Genomic DNA, 10,688 nt, shown 5'->3' on the forward strand with positions numbered 1-10,688 from the left:
TTATGTAAATTATTTGGACAAATCATATTAAACTATATTTAGCCAATTTTTATTTTTCTGTTCTGGGTTACTGCTTACTTTTTATTTATTTTAAATAAAAGCTTTCTCCATTCTTTCTATTTATATTAAGCTACAACTTGCTTTTAAAATAAAATAAAGACATTATACTTATAGTAGGTTGAACATATACGGTTCAAAGGGAATCAAAAGAGCTTATAATTTTTATAACTATATACGCATATCAAATAGAGTAGCAGGAGCATGCTCTCGTTAGGGACGAGTGGCGGAAAGAAGAAGAGGCCTTTGCCCAGCAGTGGGACACTTCAGGCTAAAAAAATATACTAACTGTGAATACAAAGGAGAATATAAAAATGCTAAATTAGATTTGATCAACGATGTATTTGCATAAAACATAAAATTTTAATCATATCTTAATATAAAACCCCGAAGCGGTTATAGTATATTTGGGCGGATCGTGATTGTGGCCTTCTCTTAACCTCTCGACTTTCCCGCTGTCGTCTAGTTTGACACTGGCCTTGCATTTAGTACGCGTCATCTTCGAACAGTAATAAAGTCCTCTTGCAGTGTTTTTCGAGAACGTGTACCCATTAAGCATAAGTAAACGTCTGTTTTTACCTGTTGAGATGAATTGGTAAGCGATCCCTAGAATAAAAAAAACATAAAACATTAACATTACAATATACCAAAACCAATCTAACAATAAACTTAATAGTTCAGTTGTTCCTGTTGAAATAAAAAATAAACAAAGTTCATCTGGCGACGAAGTGGGTCACTATATTATACGTAATGGTTTATTCTTATTTATACTAGGAATATTTTAACAGAGGGGTTGAAGTGGCGCTGACGTGGCAACCTTAAGAGCACTACTACAAGTGTTTAATTGTATGAAGAAATAATTCTTATCTATACTAATGGGTATTTACGGGCTTATCGTTATATTTTCCTCCAATAGAATATCTATTATATCTACCTGTATAACACGTATTTAATTTTATCGGGTTAACTTCACATACAACCCACAAGGAGTCTTCATATAACTAGGCGGTGCATGATTGTGTTCTTCTCTCAGCCACTCGATCATTCCACTAGCGTCTAGTTTGACACAGGCCTTGCATTTTTTTCTAAACATCTTCGAACAGTAGTAAAGTCCTCTCGTAGTGTTTTTCGAGAACGTGTATCCATTAAGCATAAGTAAACGTCTGTTTTTATCTGTTGAGATGAACTTGTAAGCGATACCTAGAATAAATAAATCATAAAACATTCACATTACAATATTTGAAAAACCTAATAGTTCAGTTGTTCCCGTTGAAATAAAAAATAAACAAAATTCATCTGACGATGAAGTGGGTCACTATATTATACGTAATGGTTTATTCTTATTTTATACTAGGAAAAATTTAACAGAGGGGTTGAAGTGGCGCTGACGTGGCAACCTTAAGAGCACTACAAGTGTTTGATTATATGAAGAAAGGTTTCTTATCTATACTAATAGGTATTTGGATTTATAGTTATATTTTCCTCCAATAGAATAACTATTATACCTACCTGTATAACACGCATTTAATTTTATCTGGTTAACTTCACATACAACCCACAAGGAGTCTTCATATAACTAGGCGGTGCATGGTTATGTTCTTCTCTCAGCCGGTCGATCATCCCACTAGCGTCAAGTTTGACACTCGCCCTGCATTTATTTCTAAACATCTTCGAACAGTAATAAAGTCCCTTGGCGGCGCTTTTTGCGAAAGTATGTCCATTAAGCATAAGTAGAGTTTGGTTACGCGCTGTTGTGATAATCTCGTAAGGGATAGCTGAAAAAAAATGCTCATAATTTAGAAAGAGCTGAAATTAAATAGGTATAGGTACAATGTTCTGAGTCTTCGTGAACAAATAAAAATATCTTACGTGCTCGAAACGCCTATATGCATCTTAAAAGGAAAACTGTATATTTGTCTGTTCCGTCTGTCAGGGCTTCGAACGTTCATAACCAATTAATTAAGCATTTGGTACACACTGCGCCGCAAATAAATGAATTTTGATAATAGAGGTCATGTTTCAAGTAAAAGCAACAAGTTATTTGCCTTAAATTGACTCACAACGACACAACCCCTACTAATAATGTGATAATATGTTTTGTAAAAAAATAACTTTGTGTTAATTTAAACTTCAATATTTTATTCACAAAAAAAACAGAGTGTATAGTAGAAGTAGGTGACTTTCAATAGCACTCTAAGGGGCTGTTTCACCATCCATTGATTAGTGTTAAATGGCGGTTAGGTGTGATGCCGTCTCTATTTGTTTTGTTCGAATAGACGGAGACGGCAGCACATTTAACCGTCAGTTAACACTAATCAATGGATGGTGAAACAGCCCCTAAGTGTAAGTAGAACGAGAGCAGCTTATTACATGTCCTGTCTGGTGTATCAAGAGATCCTCATATACAACCCGCTAGCAGTCTTCATAAAGGTAGGAGGTGGATGATTGTGGTTTTCCCTCAGCCATTGAACTATCCCACTGTCGTTTAGTTTGATACTCGCCGTACATTTGTTGTATTTCATCTTATTCTTAGAACAGTAATAGAGTCCCCTCGTTGAATTTTTTGCAAACGTGTAACCATTGAGCATCAGTAGACTTTTGTTATTACTTGTTGTGATGATCTTGTAATCGATGCCTAGAAAAAAAAACTTAATGCAATTTTGAAATATAATGTAGTCGACTAAGGGAGTCAAAATATGTTACGGACAGTAATAGTCGTCGACACAAATTTACCTCCCTGCTGGGTTTACTTTTAGGTTATTGCTATATTCAAGATAAATGAAATGTAAACCTAAATTCATTTTTAATCACAAGTTATAAATTATTTAAAGAATAAATAAATATATAAAAAGTATATTATATAAAAACACATCTATAAATATATAATAACACAGAAGCAATCGTTATAAATATATAACTAGCAGAAGCGCCAATCTAATAACCGTTTCACTTTTTCCCTGCTAAAATGACGCAGTGATCAGACTATGTGCACAGATCTGGAAAAAGGATGGCGGACACGGACATTCACATTTATCTGTGCGCATACGTCTAATTACCGTGTCACTATTGCGGGAAAAAAGCGACACGGTATTCGACTGGTGCACAGATCAATGAAACTGGCCGTTTTAAAAAACCAAATGGCTTTGATTTCTGAATCCAAACACGATAACAATATGATAAAATTATAAAACTTAATATAACAGCAAACGTTTAATAATCAAAAACACCTTTTCAATTTTTGCACCTTAATTGAAGCTGTCGATTTGATTTGCGACATCGTGCTGAGCCAGGGTTCAGGGAAAAAGGGTTTTGTGACCATTTTGCTCTTTTCGCTTTTGCTTTGTTTGTTTTTGGTATGTCTTAATGTGACCAAATAAATATATTTTCTTTCTTTCTTTCCGTCGGTAATTATGAAGTCATTGTGTTGTGTACAGGAACATTCAGAGCATTTTTTTGAGATTTTATATTCAATTGGTATTTCTGCTGCGAACGATTCAACACGTGAATTTATGGGCTTATCTTCAAGTACACTTCAGAAGAAGCCTTCATATATTTAGGCGGTGCGTGATTGTGAACTCCTCTTAGCCGCTCAACTGACCCACTGTCGTCTAGTTTGACACTGGCTTTGCATTTACTTAACAACTTGTTCGAACAGCAATAAAGTCCCTTCCTAGTAGTTTTTGAATACGTGTGTCCATTAAGCATAAGTAAGCGTGAGTTTTGTCTTGTGGTGATGATCTCGTTAGTGATGCCTAGAATAAAAAACTTCTGACTGCACCGCAATTCGAAAATTACCGAAATAGTTTGACATGGGTCGCAAATATAGTTGTAAACCAGCGGCTTGTAAGCTGGTAGGTACCGAAACGAGCGGCTAGAAACGAATAACCAGCCCCTTGATACCGGGTAGATACCCGAATTGAGCATCGAAGAAAAAAACGATTTTTTATTTCATTTTTTATTGTTAAACTCTTATTTTTGTTATACAGTGGCAGTTATTATATATCACAAACATCTCTCACAAATCAATTATTAAAATAGTCCTATTCCACTCTTGTGTCAAATTTTGTATGAAAATTTTGAGTTTTTAACACTTAATACTTAAATGTATCCTATAGCAAATAAATCAGAAGAAAAACAACAAAAACAAATAACTAAATCACGTGAATATAAATACAATGAAATGTAAGCAGCCGTTTGCAGCCGCTAGTGATCGCTAGAAATGGTAATAAGTAAGCCAATACTAAACATACATAAAATAAGTACGACGACGAGCAAAGCGAGGAGGTGTTAGATAGAACTTCAAACCTACAGTGCCGAGAATCTAATTTTTATAATACTAAACTTTTTTAGAATTAACTAACGTTAACGGAACGTATTCGGATTAACCGTGATTAGAATAAACAAAATTATGCGATATGTATGTTAGACAAAATATAATTATGTCAGTCAAACATTACACGAAATAAGTTCATACAAAATGAAATTATGCGACATGTATGTTACACAAAATATAATTATGTCAGTTAACATAATACGAAATAAGTTTATAGAAAATGAGAAATAGGTCATTTAAAATTAGGCGAAACAAAATTATGTAATATAAGTTGTATACAGAATGACTTTCACTAAAATGAAACATTAGGTTAAATAATATTATCTAAAATTAGGCAAACTGAAAACAGGCAAATAGTAGTTGGGCAAAACAAGGTACAACCGTTTCATTAAAAGGTTGTTAATCCCCAGAACTAAAGCTGAACTTAAAACTAAAAAAAATTAAAGTTGTAGAACCATAAACTAAGACATCTGTACAGCATGCACAGTAACTACCTATCTCTCTCCGCGGCCCGATAAACCCGAGCGCCCACGAAGGCTGCATTCGGAACATTAGTTCCGAAGTTGCTTTTATTAAAAAGGCGCTGCGCGGACGAGAGTGCATTCATTCAGCTTAGTGGTCTAGCTTGAAAGACGGCCTCTGCTATCCTCAAGTAAAACCAACAAGTGGGTACGGGGTGAGGCGGCCTATGCGGTCCATTCCATAAACTCACAGTTGTATGCCTATACTTTACCTAAGTCACAGCCTATGTTATTTAACTAAAGTAAGCCCTAAACCTGTACGGAGTACGGAGACTAAGCAATCTTGTGAAGTCATGGGGTTATCTTCAAATACGCTCCAGAAGAAGTCTTGATATATTTAGGCGGTGCATGATTGTGATCTTCTCTTAGCCGCTCAACTAACCCGTAGTTGTTTAGTTTGACACTGGCTTTGCATTGGCTTGCCTTCTTCGAACAGTAATAAAGTCCCTTCCTAGTGTTCTTTGAAAACGTGTAACCATTAAGCATAAGTAGGCGTGTCTCCTTTTTCGTAGTTATGATCTTGTTAGTGATGACTAGAATAAAAAAAACTTGTTACTGCACCGCAATTCGAAAAATGCCTTAATATTTTGATATGGGTCGCCAAGTTTGTTTTAGGTAGTGTTCTATGGTAGAATAATTTGATTCATTTAAAAACATTTATTTATTTATCTAATAAAACATTACACCATCATTAAAAGATAGCCTATGTTCTTTCCCAAGGTCTATTCTATCTCTGTACTAAATTTCATCAAAATCGGTTCAGCGGTTTTGGCGTGAAAGCGTAACAGACAGACAGACAGACAGAGTAACTTTCGCATTTATAATATATATATTTATATATTTATATATATATAATATATATAATATAATAAATATTAATATATATCATGCCAAATTACAGCTTTCTAGTACTAACGGTCTCTGAGCTTAGCCGCGGACGGACAGACATAGCGAAGCTATAAGGGTTCCTAGTTGATTACGGAACCCTAAAAAAGCATCACTCTTACTCCGCCGCAGTTTAAAAATTACCTAGTCTGATATGGGACGCAAAGTATGTCAAAATAATTGCTTTGAAATTTTGATATAGATAATTCCATCCATCCATCCATCCATCCCAGCCTATATACGTCCCGCTGCTGGGCATAGGCCTCCTCTCAGAACAAGAGGGCTTGGGCCATAGTTCCCAGTGCGGATTGGGAACTTCACACGCACCATTGAATTGCTTCGCAGGTTTGTGCAGGTTTCCTCACGATGTTTTCCTTCACCGCAAAGCTCGTGGTAAATTTCAAATTTAATTCCGCACATGAATTTCGAAAAACTCAAGAGGTGCGAGCCGGGGTTTGAACCCACGACCCTCTGCTTGAGAGGCGATAGGTCAAACTACTAGGCCACCACGGCATTTAGATATAGATAATTACATAAATAAAAAATATGAGTTTGTTGCTTCCCTTATTCCTCACACTCTGCTCTATCCAAGCGCTTAAGTAGTAAGGGTTGTGCGCTGAGGTATGAGAGAACTCATGTTAATTCCTGACGCGCTCGAGTAACTTTGCAACAACAGTCTCGCCCTCCCTACTGAGGGAAGGTTTTCATAACGCGAATAAAAACATTTAAGTAGCTATAGCAATAATTTTAATGAGATGGATTATTCAAGGCCCGCAATATGATGATTTTCACGCGAAATTAAAACTCCACTTAAAGCATTTTAGAATGATCTAACCCACGTCCTTGTCTATGCCACTTTTTAAAAGCCGTATCTCCACTAAATGTACTTATTTCAGTCTTATTTTAAAACATAATGTTTTATTGCTCCACCCACAAGAATTAATTTGACATACAAGTTGAAGCGGCGAACTCAATAGCGCTCAATAGGAAGCAGAATATTTAATCATGTGTCAAACATATACCAGGTGTGGCCTGTAATACGAGCAAAAAATTAAAACATAGATCGTCCTCGTCAAACTGAACAAGATTAGTTCAGCGACTTTTAAAAATAATGGAGTCTCTGAATATTCCTTTTTTTTTCATACAAATTAAATATTGCTATCAATTTACGCCATCCTAGAACACAACTGACGTTGCCTGTCACGCTACAAACATAAAGCATTTTGCTTTACATTGCTTCTTCGAATAAACTTAAGTGTAATAAAAATTAAAAAACTAATTATTTTTAAAAGTGGCTGTACTACTCGTAATGTGTTTCAGTTTGGGGAATACGATGTATGTTTTAATTATTTGCTCATATTACAGGCCACACCCCGGTCGGTATACATCGAGTTGTTACAACACAAAATACGGACGACCTCAGGCCCCTATGGCACAGGTTCACACCTTGTTTAGGGGACGATAGCTTCGACCACTTTATATAGACCTGTTTGTACTAATTGAATGATGTATTGCTCCATGTAACTCACTGATGTACAATAAATATTTTTTTCGCACCTCTCCTTCAGAAAAGTAACTTTCCTCCCTGACGAGAGAGCAAAGGAGCAAAAGTGCAACTTTTCTGTTCAAGGCTCTAAGTGTTTTATTGCAAATTGTTGCCATTGTTGAATTGCATTGTGCCACGCCTTATGCTGGTTGTTCTTTAATAATATGTAGAATATTTTTTTTTAAGTTTCTGAATGCTCGGTGTGAAAAGTTGTATGAGCCACTCGGGAGCAAAATTATTTTCATCTTGGGCGTTAACACTTGAATCCTTCATTACGCTCAGCCTTCGCTACATTCTGGATTCAATGTACGCCCTCGCCGTAAATACACCATTTTGCTCCCTTGTCACACAAATAACTATTATTATTATTATATTTATGAGCTTAACTTTATATACGCCCCAGAAGCAGTCATCATGTATTTAGGTGGCGCGTGGTTGTGGTCTTCCCTCAGCCGCTCGACTATACCATTGGTATTTAATTTGACGCTGGCCTTGCATCTGTTGGATATTTTAGAACAGTAATAGAGTAGTCCCTTGCTATTGTTCTTTGAAAACGTGTAGCCGTTCAGCATGAGTAAGCGTCTGTTCCCAGCTGTGATGAATCTGTACGCAATACCTTGAATAAAAAAAATACATTCAGACGAACGTAGACCATCCTCGTTCTTAAAAAACGGTAAAAGATATTTCTCCTGCAGATTTTTACTTACACTACTGAGTTGTGAAAAAAGTTGGATCACTAATAAACCATTAAACAATAAGTGACTTTAGAAGAAAATACGTGTGGGTATGTTGAGTATACATAATAGCTTAATTATAATATGTTTTTTATTTCATATAATCAATGTACCTACATAGAATTGTTATTTTATTACACTATAGAATATTAAAGGTAGATATGTGAGTATTATCAGGTTACGTGTCTAATTTATAAAAAATGTATTTGACTGCAGCTATTGCTTCTAATTTATCTATTGGTTACACTAATTAACCTGCATAAACTAGTGTCACCACGATATCAATTTTGACTGCTCTCAGACTAAAAAGAAACAAAATGAGTTTACTTCTTGATCTAAACATGGTTTTAAACTATGTGAATGTGAAGCTGCGTACAGATTGCGCGTGCATTGGCACGCGTACCCGAGTACCCGATTACGCGTGCCCTGTAGGGCTACTACGAAATCCGAAACTCGAAGTTTGTGTCGTACCGTCCCTCTCGCTCTCGTATTAAACAGTATAAGTGTCAGAGGGACCGCACGATACGAACTTCGAGTTTCATAGTAGCCCTGCTGGAACGCCATGTCCGTACTTGCAGCTACGCGTACAATCTAGGGGAACGCGTGCCGCGCGAGCTCGGCTCGCAGCGAGCCGCCATCCGTCGGTTTTTGGTCGCGCATCAAAGCGGTCGCGCACGCCCTGGGACGCTGTATTTAGACGGCAAAATGCATTCTCAGTCATTGACTGAGGCTCGCAGCTCTATGGATCGATTAACGTCGCGTTCAGTACCCTTAGTGTCAGTTTTCGGTTACAAAATACGTCTCGACGCGAACTCAATCGAGACGTACTTTGTAACCGAAAACTTACACTAAGGGTACAGGTTCGCGGCGGTCCGTACAGGAGCTGTACGCGTATCCAATGTACGCGTCGACTGTGTATCCCGACTACGCGTAACACAGGAACGCGCAATCCGTACGCAGCTTGAGAAGTACAAGTATCTCGCAGTCTTAATGCACATGTTTTGCGACATACAGACTTACATAGGTATTATTAAGCAACCTATGTTATTTGAAAATTGGCAGACATTATTTCTAAAAACTCTACAGAGCTCTTATTTATTTTAAATAAATTAACAAGTAATGGCTAAAGGAATTCGAGTTCAGGTGAACGTTTACAAATATACACAGCTATTATTACTGATTGCAAAAAAAGTTTCATTTCATTAACATCGTACAAATGTGTAAAAAATATAAGTACACGTTGTTAAATTCCTTGCTACATACTTCTCAACAAAGAGTTTTCCGGAAAACTGGTAGAATTTTTTACATTCATAAGTGCTTGTTATAGCCTAAATTGAAAAAAAGATATTTTTACTTTGACTTTAATCAAAATTCCGCTGTCGATGCTACCTTTGTTACAAAACAATTATGGATGGAAGTTTTAAATAAATTAATTATTTTTAATACCTACACGACAAGAAGCTATCTATGTATGTGACAATACATTCACTTCAACTGATAATCAGTTTACTGTACTTTCCAAAAATCCCATTTGCCAAAAATCAGATCTGAAATCAAAATATGACTATTTAAATCTGGGTACACCTGGCCCCAGCTTTTTTTGACACCCAACTTTCAAAAATAGCCCCGAAGGCGTCCGTACATATACGGGCGGTGGATGATAGTGTCTCTCTCGCACCCACGCTATATTCCCATGTGCATCTAGCTTCACTCCGGAGGTGCATCTTGTTATACCATCGTTGTGTCGACAGTAATACAGGCGCCCTCTGTTGTTCTTTGAGTATGTATATCCGTTGAGCATGAGTAGAGTCCACGACAGGTTGGTATCATTCGATATGCTGTTAAAAGACATAAAAATGTAGACACCGGAATTATAATTTCTGGTTCACTACACAGGAATTCATGCTGCATGCAATATAAATCAACCCCCTTTTTCATAAAATCATTTTTTCTAACAAAAGTATGTTTTATGTACGAGTGAGTACGTCTGAAAAAGTGTCATTATAAAGAACAAGGACTTAAGCTTTTACAAATAAGGGAGTGTTGAGTTAATGATTTCTAGTAGGTAAATACTTACGAGCAGAAATTGAAACTTGCTTTTAATACTTTTGTTACCCGAGTGCTCGAAGGGGGGGTCATGTTTTTCCTGATGTTTTCCTCAATAATCTATAGGAAAAGGGTAAATAAAGCGAAAATGCGAAAGATACGTGAGATAACTTTGTTTCTTTAATTCTTTTTACCTACCCTAACTTGACTACGATACTGAAGAGTAGCCAACAGATAAAATATTTATGTTGTTTCATAATCTAGTATACACGTTGAAAGGTGCTACTTAGAAATAAAGTGACCCTCATTTTAACTTGTACTATCTTTTTAATTCATTGTGTAGTCTCCATAGGTCATTTACATACATAAACTATACTTCTTTCTATACGAGTACTGGCCAGATGGTGTAAGAATGATTTCCGGTGGTTGATGGTTATGATATGTCAAATATTCATTCATTTGTCCATTATTGTCGAACTTAACTCTCGCCTTACACCCAGCGTAGTACTTACAACACCTGTAAGTGTTACTATAGTGTTTCGTAAACGTGAAATCTTCTAGCAGTA

The 10,688-nt window shown here is 36.3% G+C and overlaps 1 long non-coding RNA gene across 1 annotated transcript; it reads right to left on the reverse strand.

Annotated features, from left to right (window-relative positions):
• Positions 1-1,064: 1,064 nt before the first annotated feature.
• LOC141434175 (uncharacterized) lies at positions 1,065-2,478 on the reverse strand. The gene is made up of 3 exons (XR_012452027.1): positions 2,428-2,478; positions 1,567-1,832; positions 1,065-1,257 (listed from the first exon to the last, which is right to left on the reverse strand). It is a non-coding gene; the product is annotated as an uncharacterized lncRNA (long non-coding RNA).
• Between the last annotated feature and the right edge of the window lie 8,210 nt (positions 2,479-10,688).

The sequence above is a fragment of the Choristoneura fumiferana genome, chromosome 13 (assembly GCF_025370935.1).
Source record: "Choristoneura fumiferana chromosome 13, NRCan_CFum_1, whole genome shotgun sequence".
Classification (NCBI taxonomy): domain Eukaryota; kingdom Metazoa; phylum Arthropoda; class Insecta; order Lepidoptera; family Tortricidae; genus Choristoneura; species Choristoneura fumiferana.